At 31.9% G+C, this 15,250-nt stretch overlaps 1 pseudogene across 1 annotated transcript; it reads right to left on the bottom strand.

The window, feature by feature from the left end:
* Positions 1 to 1,488: 1,488 nt before the first annotated feature.
* On the bottom strand, positions 1,489 to 3,147 carry LOC143599977 (L-ascorbate peroxidase, cytosolic-like; annotated as a pseudogene). The gene is made up of 8 exons (XR_013147394.1): positions 2,883 to 3,147; positions 2,541 to 2,781; positions 2,380 to 2,428; positions 2,223 to 2,308; positions 2,064 to 2,140; positions 1,900 to 2,002; positions 1,757 to 1,815; positions 1,489 to 1,672 (listed from the first exon to the last, which is right to left on the bottom strand). The product of XR_013147394.1 is annotated as an L-ascorbate peroxidase, cytosolic-like (transcript).
* Positions 3,148 to 15,250: the final 12,103 nt, after the last annotated feature.

Raw genomic sequence — 15,250 nt, 5'->3', positions numbered from 1 at the left:
TTAAAACTGGCACAAAACTTATCACTTTAAACAAAAGTAATGAAATAAGTGTAGATTGTTTAAGAAATATTTTGTAATCATATATTTACTACTAATGTAAGTAATGATTTATAAGTATTTCAAGTTTAAAAAATATAGCAATACTTTGACCCGCTTAACTCAGGCATTTTCAGATTCATTCTACAATACCAAATTGGTAGCCACTACAGTCTACAATAGCATGCTAACTAAAATATGGTCATACTGAAACTTGATTACAAAAGAAAACACATCCAAGTGTGGTACAAGAAGCCTAAGAGTAGTATAGTCAAAAGTAAGAAATATAACTCCATTAAATATGTGTTATATTAGAATATTAAGTATTAAGTTCCTTGCATTCAGCCCTTATATCCTAACTGTTGGGTTATGTGTAACACTGTAACTACTTTAGATTCCAAAAACATAAAACAAGAAAAACCAAATACATCAAGTTAGATTAAAACCAAATCAATACCTAAGCAGTTAATGCGGCAAAATATCGGATATCGGTCGAGGATCGATATTAGAGATATCGGTTATCGCAGTGAGATATCGGTAATTTTAATATCATGTAAAATTAATATATATAGCAATTTAACACTAATAATTCAGTATAGTCTTCTACCATTAACAAATTAACCTTTTGCAAATTGCAAAACACTAGCAATCGTAGCAAGTAAGAATTGATTAAGACTTAAAACACTAACTTTGAACACTAACTAAAATTTGATAATTAAGACTTAAAACACTGATATCGGGAATATCGGTGATATATTGGTCAAATATTAGTCCAATATCGGTCAATATCGTTGATATTGTCGGTACCAATATTCTGATTTACATATCGCCAAGGGACCGATAACCAATATATCACTGATATATCTGTGATATCGACTGCATAGATCAACACATATATATAAATAGTTATGCATCAATACATCAGATAATATATGACATTTACCTCATTAATAGCAAGCATCTGACCATTTCTCCTAGTCACCTTCTTCAACTTCCTCAATTAATACATAATTTTCAACAGCATAATAAACCAATTAGCATCCCTAACCAACACCTTGGTTTACAATTGAGTTTGGAAAGCAAAGAATATATAACCACAACTCACCAAAACTTAGCAAGGACTTCGCTTATGGCCCAAAGTTTCATACGATTGATCTTCGGATTCTCATCTGACTCCGTAGGTAGACCTCTTAGACATCATGAACTAATGGAAGTGTCAGAAATACAACAATAATAGAACTATTCACCAATTTCAGCAGAAAATTATTGGAATGCATCTTCAATTATTCGATCGAAGAGACATGGATATTGCAAATTGATTATTGTATGTAACGGAGACCTCTTTCCCTGGCCATCGTGTTTGCTTTGTGGTAAACAGCAAGCAGTAGGGGTGAGCGGAAAACCAAAAAAACCTAGCAAGCAGGGTTCAAATATAAAGCAGATACAGTTCAATCACAAGTAATGGAGCAAATCTATTATAACAAAAGAAGAGTTCATCAACGAAACTCCAACCACTTGCCACACAATGTATTTTTGTAATCTTATTTTCAAGTCAACAAAACAAAAACATTTACAAGTTTCAACATAAAGATCCAGTAGCAGCACCCCTCCCTACAATCCTTATGCATCTGCAAATCTGGTAACCATGTCAAACAAATAAGCGTCATTCCTCGACACAAACGCCATTATATGTTTTTGATGAAAAAATGAATCAAAGTACCCCAACTCAGAGAGTTTCATGTGGGAAATTGCATAGTCAGAAAAGAAAGCATCCTCATCCTGATTCAGAAAAACATATCAACCGAGTATGGATGCAAATAAGTAATCATCTTAATTGTATACAGAAATTAAAAATGTACTCACAGCAGCATATCTATCAACCAAGGGTCGGAAGACAGGGTCATCAAGAAGAGCTCTGTAGGTAGGTGGTGGTAGGTGACCCTCTTTCTCACCAGCAAGAAGGACTCTGTTTACACCTACTATTTAGGATTTGCATTAAGATAATTGAATCAAAAAGTAAATCTTACTTGAAGTAGCCGTTGTCAAAGACAAATGAAGTGGTAGTCCATGGTCCATCAACTCCAAATTTCCGCTTCCTGCGAAGCTCTCCCAAAAAATTATTTCTTACATAAGAAATTGTTTGTTGAAAGAGAAATAATGAGAAGATAATAGTAAGACAAAGCAACCAGGGTGTAGCCACCAGAAAGTGCCACAATGTCGACGTCATCAAGGCCCATGGTCTTGACATATACATCCCTCAAATGGTCGCCTCCTGAAATAGTTCACTTAACAGCCATAGACATGAAATGATCAATCATATCCAAAGTAAACAAACTAACCCACCCTTATCTGCATCAGGAAGCCGACCTTCAACTGGGGGCTCCTGTTTGCCCTGAAGCAATATTAAGAAATAGGCATAGAACATGAACATCAAAAAAATGTCAGCCATTAATCCTCAAATAACCTTTTAAAAGAAAAAGAATTAGAAAAAGAACAAAACTAACCTCCCTACCGGGATGGAAAGGAACAAGAGGACCTCAGGAAACTTCAACAGCAACGACACCAGCCAACTGATAGAGATCAGCGTATGATATTATGGGGAACAGTTTCTTAATAGGCTCCAGTAGGTCGATAGCGATTTCAAGGCCAGCGTTGGCAGCGTGGCTTAGCTCAGCCTCAAACCTCATGGTGCCAAAAGGACCTCCGGTTTTGGTATGCACATCATAAGTAGCAGCAGAGTGCCATCTGTATTGAAAAATCATTCACAAAATAATAATAATAATATCCCTTAATTAACAAATGCATGTATATATATGTATGGTAAAGAAAAAGAAAGAAACTGTTACGCCAAAAGCAGCATCCGACGAACACATCTCTTGTTAGTTATTAAGCCTCTAAGTTTCATCCTGGCTCTATCAACAGCCGTCTCGTATTCCTTGGTAACACATGGATACTTCTTCTTCATGGCTGAACAAACAAAACAAAACAAATCAGATGGTATCAATTTACAATCGGAAGAAACCAGTACCTTCGCTTGCCATGGTGCCGGTGTCGTTAAGATTGGAATTGGAATTGGAATTGGAAGGAAGGGAACACAATTCCAAACACTTTATTATTATTACTAGGGTATAGGCCCGTCGCGTGACACGCGGGTGGAATAGCTTGTCACTAAATATATTGAAATATAAAAACCTTTTTTGGCTGTCATTTTATACCTAACAAATTTTATACTCTTCTAAAACAACCTATTTTGAAATATTTTCAAAATAGTTACAAAATATAAAAAAATTGGAATTAGTCAACTTTAAAAATTATGAAATTTTGTTTGATTTTTGACCAATCTTGCAACAAAATTTTAAATGATCATTGACATTAATATTTTTGTTAAAATTGGTAAACTTGAAAACATTTTACAATAAATGAATTTTCAAATAACTTTGGAAAGATTAAAAAAATTTATGTTGACTTTGAAAATAATTAAAGGTGAAAAAATATGATGCAAAATCAATGAAAACAAAATATAAACATATAGGAAATAAATTATCAAATATTTTTAATATTTTTTGAAAACATTATGAAGACTTAGACTATCAAATTGTTTGGATGTTATAATTAGAAGATTTATATTACGTTTAAAAAACTTTTTAGTTAAAATGGATAAAAATATAATACGTGTTTATTATATATTATTGAAAAATTTAGTGACATTAAAATTTGTGAACACAAATTCAAAAAAAAAATATTGAACATACATAACCAAATTTAAAACAGTGAATATAAAAAAACACTTATGTTTCGAGTGTGGAATCTAATAATCAATTGAATCTACTATAAATAATAACAATAAGAAATTAATATGTGATTAATTTAATTTTTGAAATAGAAAGTGACATTAATATTTTATGAACAGTTGTCATTTTTAATAATATTCACTAAATCATATGTGCCGAATAATATTTATAAATGATGATAAAACGGTTATTTAACTTATGATATATTAAGTATTAATTATTAGAAATTATGTCAATTTAAATATTGTGTTCTAAAATAACACGGTTATTATTTTAGTATTAGTTAATAATAATAATTAATATTCACGTAAATTAAAGTAAGATTAAATTACAATTATGGTAAGTATTTTTAGTTTGACAATCAGTTTTTTGAATATTAAAATGATAACTTATTCTAGTTAATTCCAAATCACAAAAATTAAAATCAAATCGGTTTTAATTTTACTAATATGACTAATTAATTTTGAAATAATTACAAAAATGAAAATTAAATCGGTTAATTTGAAAACTTCAAAAAGTTATGGAAAGATTTTGAAATGAGTTTAAAATTATGGAGAGTATTAAAACCTTTAAAAATTTGTTGAAAAATTGATCAATTTCCGAATTTAAAAATAGTTTAAATATGTTAATTAAAAAGGAGTTTAAATTTTGTAGTTTTAAATTTGAATTTGGTCTTCTATGTAAAGATAGAAATCATTTGAAATATCTTGATTCATGGAAATAATAATATTAATAAATTAAGAAAAGTTGTCATGTTTAATAATATTCACTAAATCATATGTGACGAATAATATTTATAAATGATAATAAAACGGTTATTTAAATTATGATATATTAAGTATTGATTATTAGAAATTATGTCAATTTGAATATTGTGTTCTAAAATAACACGATTATTATTTTAGTATTAATTAATAATTAATATTCACGTAAATTAAAGTAAGATTACATTACAATTATGGCAAGTATTTTTAGTTTGACAATCAGTTTTTTGAACATTAAAATGATAACTTATTCTAGTTAATGACAAATCACAAATATTAAAATCAAATATGTTCTAATTCTACTAATATGACTAATTAATTTAGAAATAACAACAAATATGAAAATCAAATCAGTTACTTTGAAAACCTAAAAAAATTATGGAAAGATTTTGAAATAAGTTTAAAATTATGGAGAGTATTAAAACCTTTAAATTTTTTTTGAAATATTGGTCAATTTCCGAATTTAAAAGAAGTTTAAATATCTTGTAATTAAAATAATGAAAACTTTATAACGTATTTATTGGGTTTTCCATATATAACGTAATTGGTTATATATAGAAAATATAATGTATCTTACAATATAATAACATAATAATGTTTTAAGTCAAATATATTGAAATATAAAAATGGTAAGGTGTAAATGTTATTATTTATGTTAAAATAAGATGTAACAACTAATTAGAAAAGGTAATGAATTAATAATAACAAAATTACATTACTAAAATTATAATAATTATTATAAATTATAGAGATTATCATTATTAAATAGATAAATATAAGATACAAAAAAAAATTTTCTTTAATACATCGGTTCTGATTAAAATATATTAAATGGACAAAACCAACAACTATATATGATTGATTATATATAAATCAAATAAATTATATGAATTGTGAAAAATACATAAATACATGAATAATAACAAAAATATACATCAATATTAAACAAAAAATAAGATATCTTATCAACAAATCTTCAACCCATGAAATTAGCTATATCAAGTTGTGAACATAACCTGAAATGAGAAAATTATATATTAATATTCGTTTTACAAATAATAAATTTTACTCGTAGTAATGTCATATGCTATGAAATATTTACCAAGTAATTCATAAAATTCAACTTTAATTTAAATTTGGAAATTTATACATTTTAAATTACATCGTTTTAGAAATAATAAATTTTAGTGATGGTAATTTTAGACATTATGAATGTTTGTTTAATCATCCATTTAAAAATTTCAACTAAAAGTTAAATTCAACTTTAATGTTTGACCAGACAATTTAAAAATGTTTGACCAACTTAAACGTTTGACCAACAATTAAATAAAAAAAATCAACTTTAATTTAAATTTGGAAATTTAAACTTTTTAAATCAAATCGTTTAACTTACCAACTTAAACGTTTGACCAGCAATTAAATAAAAAATCAACTTTAATTTAAATTTGGAAATTTAAACTTTTTAAATCAAATCGTTGGAAATTTAAACTTTTTAAATCAAATCATTTAACTTACCAACTTAAACATTTGACCAGCAATTAAATAAAAAAAATCAACTTTAATTTAAATTTGGAAATTTACACTTTTTAAATCAAATCGTTTAACTTACCAACTTAAACGTTTGACCATCAATTAAATAAAAAAATCAACTTTAATTTAAATTTGGAAATTTAAACTTTTTAAATCAAATTGTTTTAGAAAATAATAAATTGTAATGATGGTAAGTTTAGACTTTATGAAATATTGACTTACCATTTACAAATTTCAAATTTAACTTAAATTTGGTATTTAAAATTCGATATTGTAATCGTTTTAGAAATAAAAAAATTAATCGCGGTAATGCTACATGTTATGGAATGTTAAACCACTGATTTACAATTTATTATTGGCCTTACCGGAAAAGACTAATGCTAATGTCCATGGATGAAACTTTTTATTTAGAACCTAGAAGAACAACATGTGAAAGAAAAAAACAGGAAAAATATAAAACTTCAAATTAATATAAAACAACCATTGTTATAGGTATAACACATGAACGGAAAAACTTACCGGAAAAACGTAAAAACGTAGATATATTAGCTTCATCACCGTTTTTAATTTAGAACCTAAACTGATTTCAGTTAACAATGAAAACAAAGATAAAAAGGTTAGATCTACAATAACCGGAAGAAAATATGATGTTGTCAGAAAAAGATATAACCTTGCCGGAAAATCATATAACATTGTTGGCCATTAGAGTATAATATATAACCTTACCAGAAAACGATTAATCTCGATCTACATTACCGGAATATAGAAGATGGTGGATGGTGGAGTTAGTAAGCCGAGAGAGATATGGAGAGAGAGATAGAGATTAAATACAAACAAAAACGGAAAACAAAAATCTTACCGGAAAACCTTACCGGAAAATCGTAAAAACTTCAAAATATCAATTCAATCTTGGATTTTGATAGACAACCTAAAGAGATTATTACAAAATCATATAACAATTAAAATAAATATAAACCATATCGGAAAACCTAACCGGAAAATCAAATAACATTGTTGGCCATTAGAGTATAATATATAACCTTACCGGAAAACGATTAATCCCGATCTACATTACCGGAATATAGAAGATGGTGGATGGTGGAGTTAGTAAGCCGAGAGAGAGAGGGAGAGAGAGAGAGATTAAAATGATTTTTTTGGAAAATATTAAGGTTTAAATAAGTATTTTGGTGTTTGGTCAACATGACACATGGCACAATATTAGAGCTTCTGAAAATGGTAGTTGATGACTGGATTGCACATGTGGACAGCCTAGTTGAATCCCATGTGTCTACATTGTATTGCTTTAATAATATTTAAAGATTATTATTATTATTATTATTATTATTATTATTATTATTATTATTATTTGTGCATCATCCCACCCACCAACATTTCTTTTTAAACACCCTGTTTAACCTGATATTACATTTTAAAACCATGATAAAATTATGTGGCATTTTGGGATTGGTCATTTTGCGTTACGTGTCAGACACGGAGAGTTTTGTAAAACACTTTATTATTTGTGCATTATACAACCCACAATCATTTCTTTTAAACAAGCTACACGGACCGGACTTGTTTACACTACAATGACACCATAGTAACCCGATATTACATTTTAAGACCAGGATAACATTATCATGTGTAATCAAAACGTTCCATCTTTCGGCATTTTGCGTCATGTGTCATCCCCGTCAGAAACGAAGATTTTTGTAAAAGGTGACATAGCGGGCAAAATGCCACAACTCTCCTACATATATTCTCCTCTCTCTCCCCTCCCCACACACAATCTTATCAAAATTCGAGCCACCTTCAGGTTTTGTAGAAAACGCCTACCCAAAACGCGAGGGGGGGGGGGGTGTGCCCCCGGCGTTTTGGAGTGAAAACGCCATAACTTTGAATGAGTACGCATGGTCTATGCTTGGAACTGTTGGGATCCAGTGGTGATCAATCAACCGTTTAACAATTAAACCCGGTTTTATTGATTTCATAATTATTAATCATATTATCTATATAGTATAAAAAGAGAGTTTGACGCTGCAACTTTGCTTTTTTGATTTCGGTGGATTCTTATTTAGTATATGTTTTTGAGACTAATAATCAAGAGGGTTTGGTGGTGAGTTGGCTGTTTGTTTTTGTTCAGTTTCCAAGTAATGCAAGTTCGAATCCATTAGTTGGCTTAAACACTTCATGTCATTAGTGGCCTTAACAGTCACTTTCCACTTCAATTCCACAAGCTATATCTTTTTATGTGAACTCATGTTCATTTCTTTTCTAGCCTCAGCAATTATGAAAACTAACTGAATTTGCGTATTAACGTTGGGGATTTAGTTATGGTATCGTATCGAACGTAACAGAGACCGGCCGAATTCGTGTGAAGTCACTACTTGAACACTCAAGCTTTACCAATGCCAAGTTTTACTGACCGATACGACTCCGCTGGTCCACCTCAATTTTTATATTTTTTGTTTTAGTTCCTATACAGTAAGAAACATAACTGATACTGACCGAATATGTGTCGACTCGCCGCCATAGCGCTTAGGTTTTACCAACACCTGAGTTTCAATGTTCTGGTTTTACCAACGTTCGGGTTTTACGACCGACTAAACATCGTGACATATACTTTGTTTTTTTTATGTTAAGTATATTCATTTGTAGGTTTAGTTTCAGTGCCGTAAAGAACGAAGCGAATACCAACCAAATTTGCGATAACTCGCCGCTACAACGCCCAAATTTTACCGACTGAATTCACCACGCAACACGCAGGTAAATAACTGGTTCATAATAAATAAGAAAAACGCAGCGGAATATTAAATCGAGTAATCACCAAAAACGGAACCGTACATGATCCGGTTACATACGATACGGGTACGAGTCAAAACAACCAAAGTAACCAAATAATATACATGACATTATTTAACTTTTACCTCGGTTAATCAATAACCGGTTGAGACATCGAGAGCTAACGAACAACGCTAGGTGACCAAACGAGATGGACAAACAACGGTGGCGGTGCACGAATGGACCGACAACGAAGATGACCCAAACACCGGACGACGGCAGTGTGCGGCTGAGCTGTAGCTGGTTTGCGGTCGCGGCTGGCAGCTGCTGCGGCTGGCTGCGGCTTGCTGTCCGGCTGCTGTCCAACGGCGGTGGTTGGCCGGCGGCGGTAGTGAACCGAGAGAGGGAGAGGGAGGAGGGTGGCTAGGGATATTACTTGAATAATGATAAACCCTAATGACATATTAACTAGTTAATATAACTAGTTAATCATGTCGGGCCACCAAGCCCATAACAAGCCCAATCTCATTAATGGTCCATATCTCGTTTATTAGTCCTTACCGGTTAGTTAATGTAAGCGGTCTTTGTCCGTTACCCAATGTGTAACTCTTACGGGTCATAACCCGGTCGGCCGCGTTGACTTAAGCGGACCGGTCCATATTTCCAACAGTCTTCCCCACTTGGACGAATTCGGTTAAGTTTCTCAACGCTGACAACCAGCGGTGCTCTAGCTACACATGGTTTCCCCAACAGGTTATGACATTTTAAATTCATTAACCAAGGGATCTTGGAATACACTATTGCAAGACAATGAAAATATAGTAATCGTTGTCATCTATCCTTTTCGTATAAGACATCTGTTGAACAATGAGACATGGATCAGATCAATCTCATATGGCGTTCAACCATTATCGTTTTCGTTCTCGAGTCAAAGTGGTCCAATCAAACACACAGTAAGTTTGGGTGAGGCCTCACACTTCACCAGTTTGAATCAACGAATGCGCTATGATGTCTAACTGTTACACTTTATGTAAGAGCACATAATCCCATCTTGATTACACATAACTCTCGCTGAACATTATTAAGTGACAATAATATCATTAATTCATTCAAATCCCAAGTACACAAGTTGTTTAATAAAAAACAAATACAAAGGAGAACAATAAAACCCATGTCTTATTTATTTATTATTAAAATAACCTATCTTCTAGTGACTTCGTCCATTTCATCCTCTAACGAAAGTACTTGTAGGATATATATAAAATGATGTCAACTATCTTAATAGTTGGTGAGTTCACACAGTTTAAATACTACATAAAAACCATACAACTCCATGAAAACTTGTGAAAAACACATAAGGGTTCTTTACAATAGAATCAATGGTCCATGAGTGTAAAGAATAAATGAAGGTCTTTTCCAGTTGGGATTGTGCACCAACATACTCAGATCGGGGTCCCTTTTCCACTAGAAACAATGTTCCTGAGTGCAAAGGGGGGGGGGGCGTATGATCATACTTATCGAAGAAATCCATGCACGTAATATTTGAGCAAGTAGCAAATAAGCACACAACTCCATGATGCGAATTGTAGTTTGTAAATAATAAATAAACGAAATCGAATCTTTAATAGGATATATATGCTACCCCCAAAAGTAATAAAAGTAGTAAAGAGGGGGATGTGAGAAACTCACCTTTGCAATTGGAGATAACTTTGAAAAGAAAAACCGTAAGTGCATTAAATGAAATCGAACGATCGAATCTCGTGAGCTAGAACAAGAAATACAAAAGTTACTAACTTATTTACGGGACTATAATGTTGGTTTTAAGGTTTATACATTTTTATTTATGAGAATTTTGTTACACATTTTTAAGTGTATTAATATTTAAGTTAATGGGTTTTTATCAATTTTATTATAATATTATTATTTACAAGTTTATGTGTTTATTATTATTATAATATGTGTCTATGTATATATATATATATATATATATATATATATATATATATATATATATATATATATATATATATATATATATATATATATAACCAAACGGCAAGTACCGGTCACGTAGCAGCACAGTCTAATGGAATTCCGGATGTAGAACACAAAGACACGTGAGAACGGCTCAGATAATTAACCCTAGTATTATTCCCGCCTAAATAATATATTTCTTTATCTTAATTATTTAAACTAACTAAACTTAACTAACTTAACTAACGGTGAAACTTAACGAAACTAACGATAATAAGAAAACAAATCACCTGAGGAAGATGACTTAACAGTCGTAAGATAACACGGGTGCTAACATGAGGTCAAAATCAGGGTTCTAAAGATAGGCTAACATAGGTGAGGTCAAGGCAACTGGGTCCCTACGGCCAGTTTTACCAGAAAACCCTAACGACGTCTAGATAGCTTTTAATTCATGGTTGTTAATCTACGTACCCTAATAACTCATCATTTGGTCCATGTCTATGTTACAGATCTCACTAAGGCTCGAGCTAATTACAAACCTAGGAGAAGAGGGGTAATCCAATACTAGGGACAAAATAATTCAACTTGTAAACTTAACCTAGCCGACAATGGAAAAACGCACGTGGTCTCGCAACGAATAACCAAATCAACAAACTAGCAAGATAAGCCGACGCCTAAGGTCTTGGTCCAACTCAAAGGTTCTGAACTCACTGACTTTAATGATCCAAGAAACACAAACCCTAATGGTATGCATACCACAATCAATCAACACACAAAGTATTAGCTGAAACATGCAATTAATTAACGTCTACACGAAACTAATTCATGCAATAATCAATCACACGGGGCACATGAAACCTGAGATACATCTGGGGCAGCAGGTTCACACGGAATAATATCACAAAATATGAACTTTACAATAGATAAACAATCAACTACTTGTTAAGCACCCTAAACTAGTTAATATAAACCGTTAAACATCAAACCTAGGCGATTCAAACAAGTTTAACCAACCATAATGAATGAAAAACATATAATAATCATAATTAAGCTCAAAGTATCCATTACAAACTGATTGGAACTTGTTTCAAAGTCTAAAACTCAAAAACAAACTCACAAACGTTAAAATAGGCAAAACCGACAACCGGTTGATGAAACTCCGAACCGACTACTTCTTCTCTTTGTAAAATCGTATGAAAATGACGTGGGATGGATGGAATGATGTATTTTTCTTTCATAGGGTTTTAGGGTTTAAATAGATTACTTAAACTTGATTAACAAGCCAAACTAGGTCCAAAACAAGCCCACAAAAGACAAAATAGTCGTGGTCAACGAAAGTCAAAGGTTTGGAAAGCCCCTGGGGCGCCGCACTACGTGACCATTAAAGCCTGGGTGGTCGTGCGGCGTGGGCAGGTCACTTGGCTGGTTTTACATTTTCTGACTCGCTTATCTTCAAACACGCATACCGGCTTCATCCGAATCTCGTTTGAGCTGATTTCTTCTTCCTTAAAGTCATTTTTTCGCTCTCTTCAACATGGGACCTATCACATACACAAACATGTATATTCACGCCCAAACAAATGATATTCGTTAACGTTTAAGCGCATAACGACATAGAAACTAACAAGGAAAAATGTGAGTTTCACATCACATCACATTACAACGTTCTTATTTTTCTCTACGTTTTGGTATAATATTTATTCAAAACCGATGTTTGGTTTATAAGGTACAAGTCATAGCTGCATCAATTTACAGTCTTTAAAGTATAAAAGTTGGAACTTTTATGCTTTATAATTTTAGTGGTTTTTTCTTTTCTATTTAGTTATCTATTCATATATTCCTCAACTTTACTTATTTATCCTAACTAGTTACATGCTACAAAACATGTATACACATGTTAAAATATATTACATATTAGTGCATTTATCTAAATAATTTGTTTCATATATATTCTATTCATCTAAAATACTTTAGTTATTACACGACTAAAATTAACATTACAAACCATTAGCTCATTATATCACGAATTGATTTATGAAACATCATATCAAGTATATCGTTGCAACATGTCACCCCCGTAGCATTGCACGGGCACTCTACTAGTATGTATATATATATACACACACACAGACACACACACACATATATATATATATATTGAGCTACAACACAATTACACACCTAAAACAAAAACCCACTCTTTGTTGACTGGGCGTCACATGACGTAAATCGCCCCATTTTGTAGCCCCTCCACTACATTGCCTTATGAATGACATTATGATTTGATTCAGCGGTTTTTTGTTTCAAGTATTTATGGACTTAGAGGTTTTTTTGTTTTATATATGTTATGAATTATGCATTATTTAAGACTTTTTCTCGTTTTGAACCTTTTTATTTCCTTACGCATGTATTATTCATTTTATTTTTAAACAAGTCTCATAACATGTTAACCTGTTAGAGCATTCACATCTCTTCCATTGTCTTCAAATCCAAAATTACACTAAAAAAATACTATATTTTCTCTCTCCTTTTTAATTAAATGATAGTTTTTTTAATACCTTTATCATTACATTTTCTCCCTCTTTCACTCACAGCTGCTTTCAATAAATATTAAAAATTTATATGGGGTGAATAATAACTTTTCAAATTCACATAAAAATTCTTCCACTCACAACACCATAAACTAGTCTCTATATTATAAAAACATCACTCATTTAATATAATGTGAATGCTCTTAGTTAATAGGTTCGTGTTTGGAAAAAATGGCATGATTAATTATCATGTCGTGTTCATGTTTATTACCACATGTCATCGTGCCTTACATGTTATTATTGCCTTATGTTAACGTCAACGAAACTGAACGAAAGCAAGGGTTTAGACAAAAAAAGGTTTTTGTTTTCTGTCTCCGATAATATGTTTTATTTTTTTTTATTTTTAGGCCACTAATCAAACTAATTTTTTGGTTTGGGCTTTTGCTTTCTCTTTTTTAATATGTTCTTATTGGTGCTTCACTTATGCAAAGATCGTTCTGGTGGTTTGTGTGCTTTACCTGAAGTTTGCTCGGTTGAGGTTAGTATTGCTCGCAACCTGCTCGCTAAAATGCATGTTTCTTGATTTACCTTTTTTGGTGCATGTTTAATTTGTAATTAATATCTTCTTAACTTTTTAGTCACAGTTTGGATTTACTTTCTTTGTTTTAATTGTTAGTGTCATCTTTACACTTTTGTTCGGTTTGGTTTAGTTGAAGAATTGGGTGAGCCGTTATGCCCAACTGGTAATTAAAATGAATAATTGATAGAATTATAAGATAAAATATAGGGAAAATTACTAAAATGTCTATTGAATCTTTTAGTCAAAGTTTTGTCCAAGACAATCCAAAATTCCTAAAGTGTCTAATCCAATTTGCAGTCGGTTGGTTACTCCTTTGATTCTTGTTGGACTCCAGTTTTGTAAACCACTAGGATCTTTCCATGTGACACATATACAGGCGACCCGACAATAAAATATATCATTTCAGGCGGAGGCGAAGATATTACATGGAGGATGTTCCCGTCGTCTGACAGCCATGTCCCCGTCGGGCGCTCGTACTCAACTGAGTTGATGGAGTCACCAGATATCCCATAAACTACTGTTGGTGGTAGTCTGAAGAGAAGAAAAATGGAAACATTAGAGGTGGGTATTTTCTTGAAGCGACTTTACTCGACCCGATTTACGCTTTAAGATGAAAACTCGCGACAAAACGAGGTTATCAAAATCTTTCCGATGAGATCGCCGAGAAACTGTGTTCCACCATCAACCACCAAATGCTCGCTGAATACCACAGTCACAACCGTTAGTGGGGCCAGGGACCTCCACCATTATTGGGACAACTCGGTTTTACTGCCGGAAAACTGGATGTCGCCCGACTTCTTTTGTTTTTGAAATGGTGGTCTCTCACAGAGAGAGAAAAAAGAAGATGAGAGGGCAGTGAAAACAATAATAAAGGTTAAGGTTGAGATATTAGATAGGCTACGTTGTTTAATTAGGATACAAATTCTGAAATTATTGTTAAAAGTTGTGTTTTTAGTGAGTAAGAAAAGGTCGCTAACAACAAAAATAAGGTAGGGTCCTGGTTTATAATGATGGACAATTAGGGAATCACAAAACATTTTGGACAAAACGTTGACCGAGGAAGTGAAAATTGACATTTTGGTAATTTTGCTTAAAACATATCAAAGATAAATTTTCAAATATATAATTAATACTTTGAGGTTCTTTTATCGGTTGTTGATCAACTACAGAAGAAAATCAGTAGGTCTTTTATGCAAATTAGGAGATAGCAGAGGTATTATTGAGTGTTGCCTCCAGATTTTTGTGAACAAATTCAAAATCAAC

The sequence above is a fragment of the Bidens hawaiensis genome, unplaced genomic scaffold, assembly GCF_021521415.1.
Source record: "Bidens hawaiensis isolate Kalapana, Puna unplaced genomic scaffold, B.hawaiensis_p1.1 tig00053158_1, whole genome shotgun sequence".
In the NCBI taxonomy this organism is placed as follows: Eukaryota; Viridiplantae; Streptophyta; class Magnoliopsida; order Asterales; family Asteraceae; genus Bidens; species Bidens hawaiensis.
The sequence above is the reverse complement of the archived record's forward strand: the minus strand, read 5'-3'. Positions and strand labels throughout refer to the sequence as shown.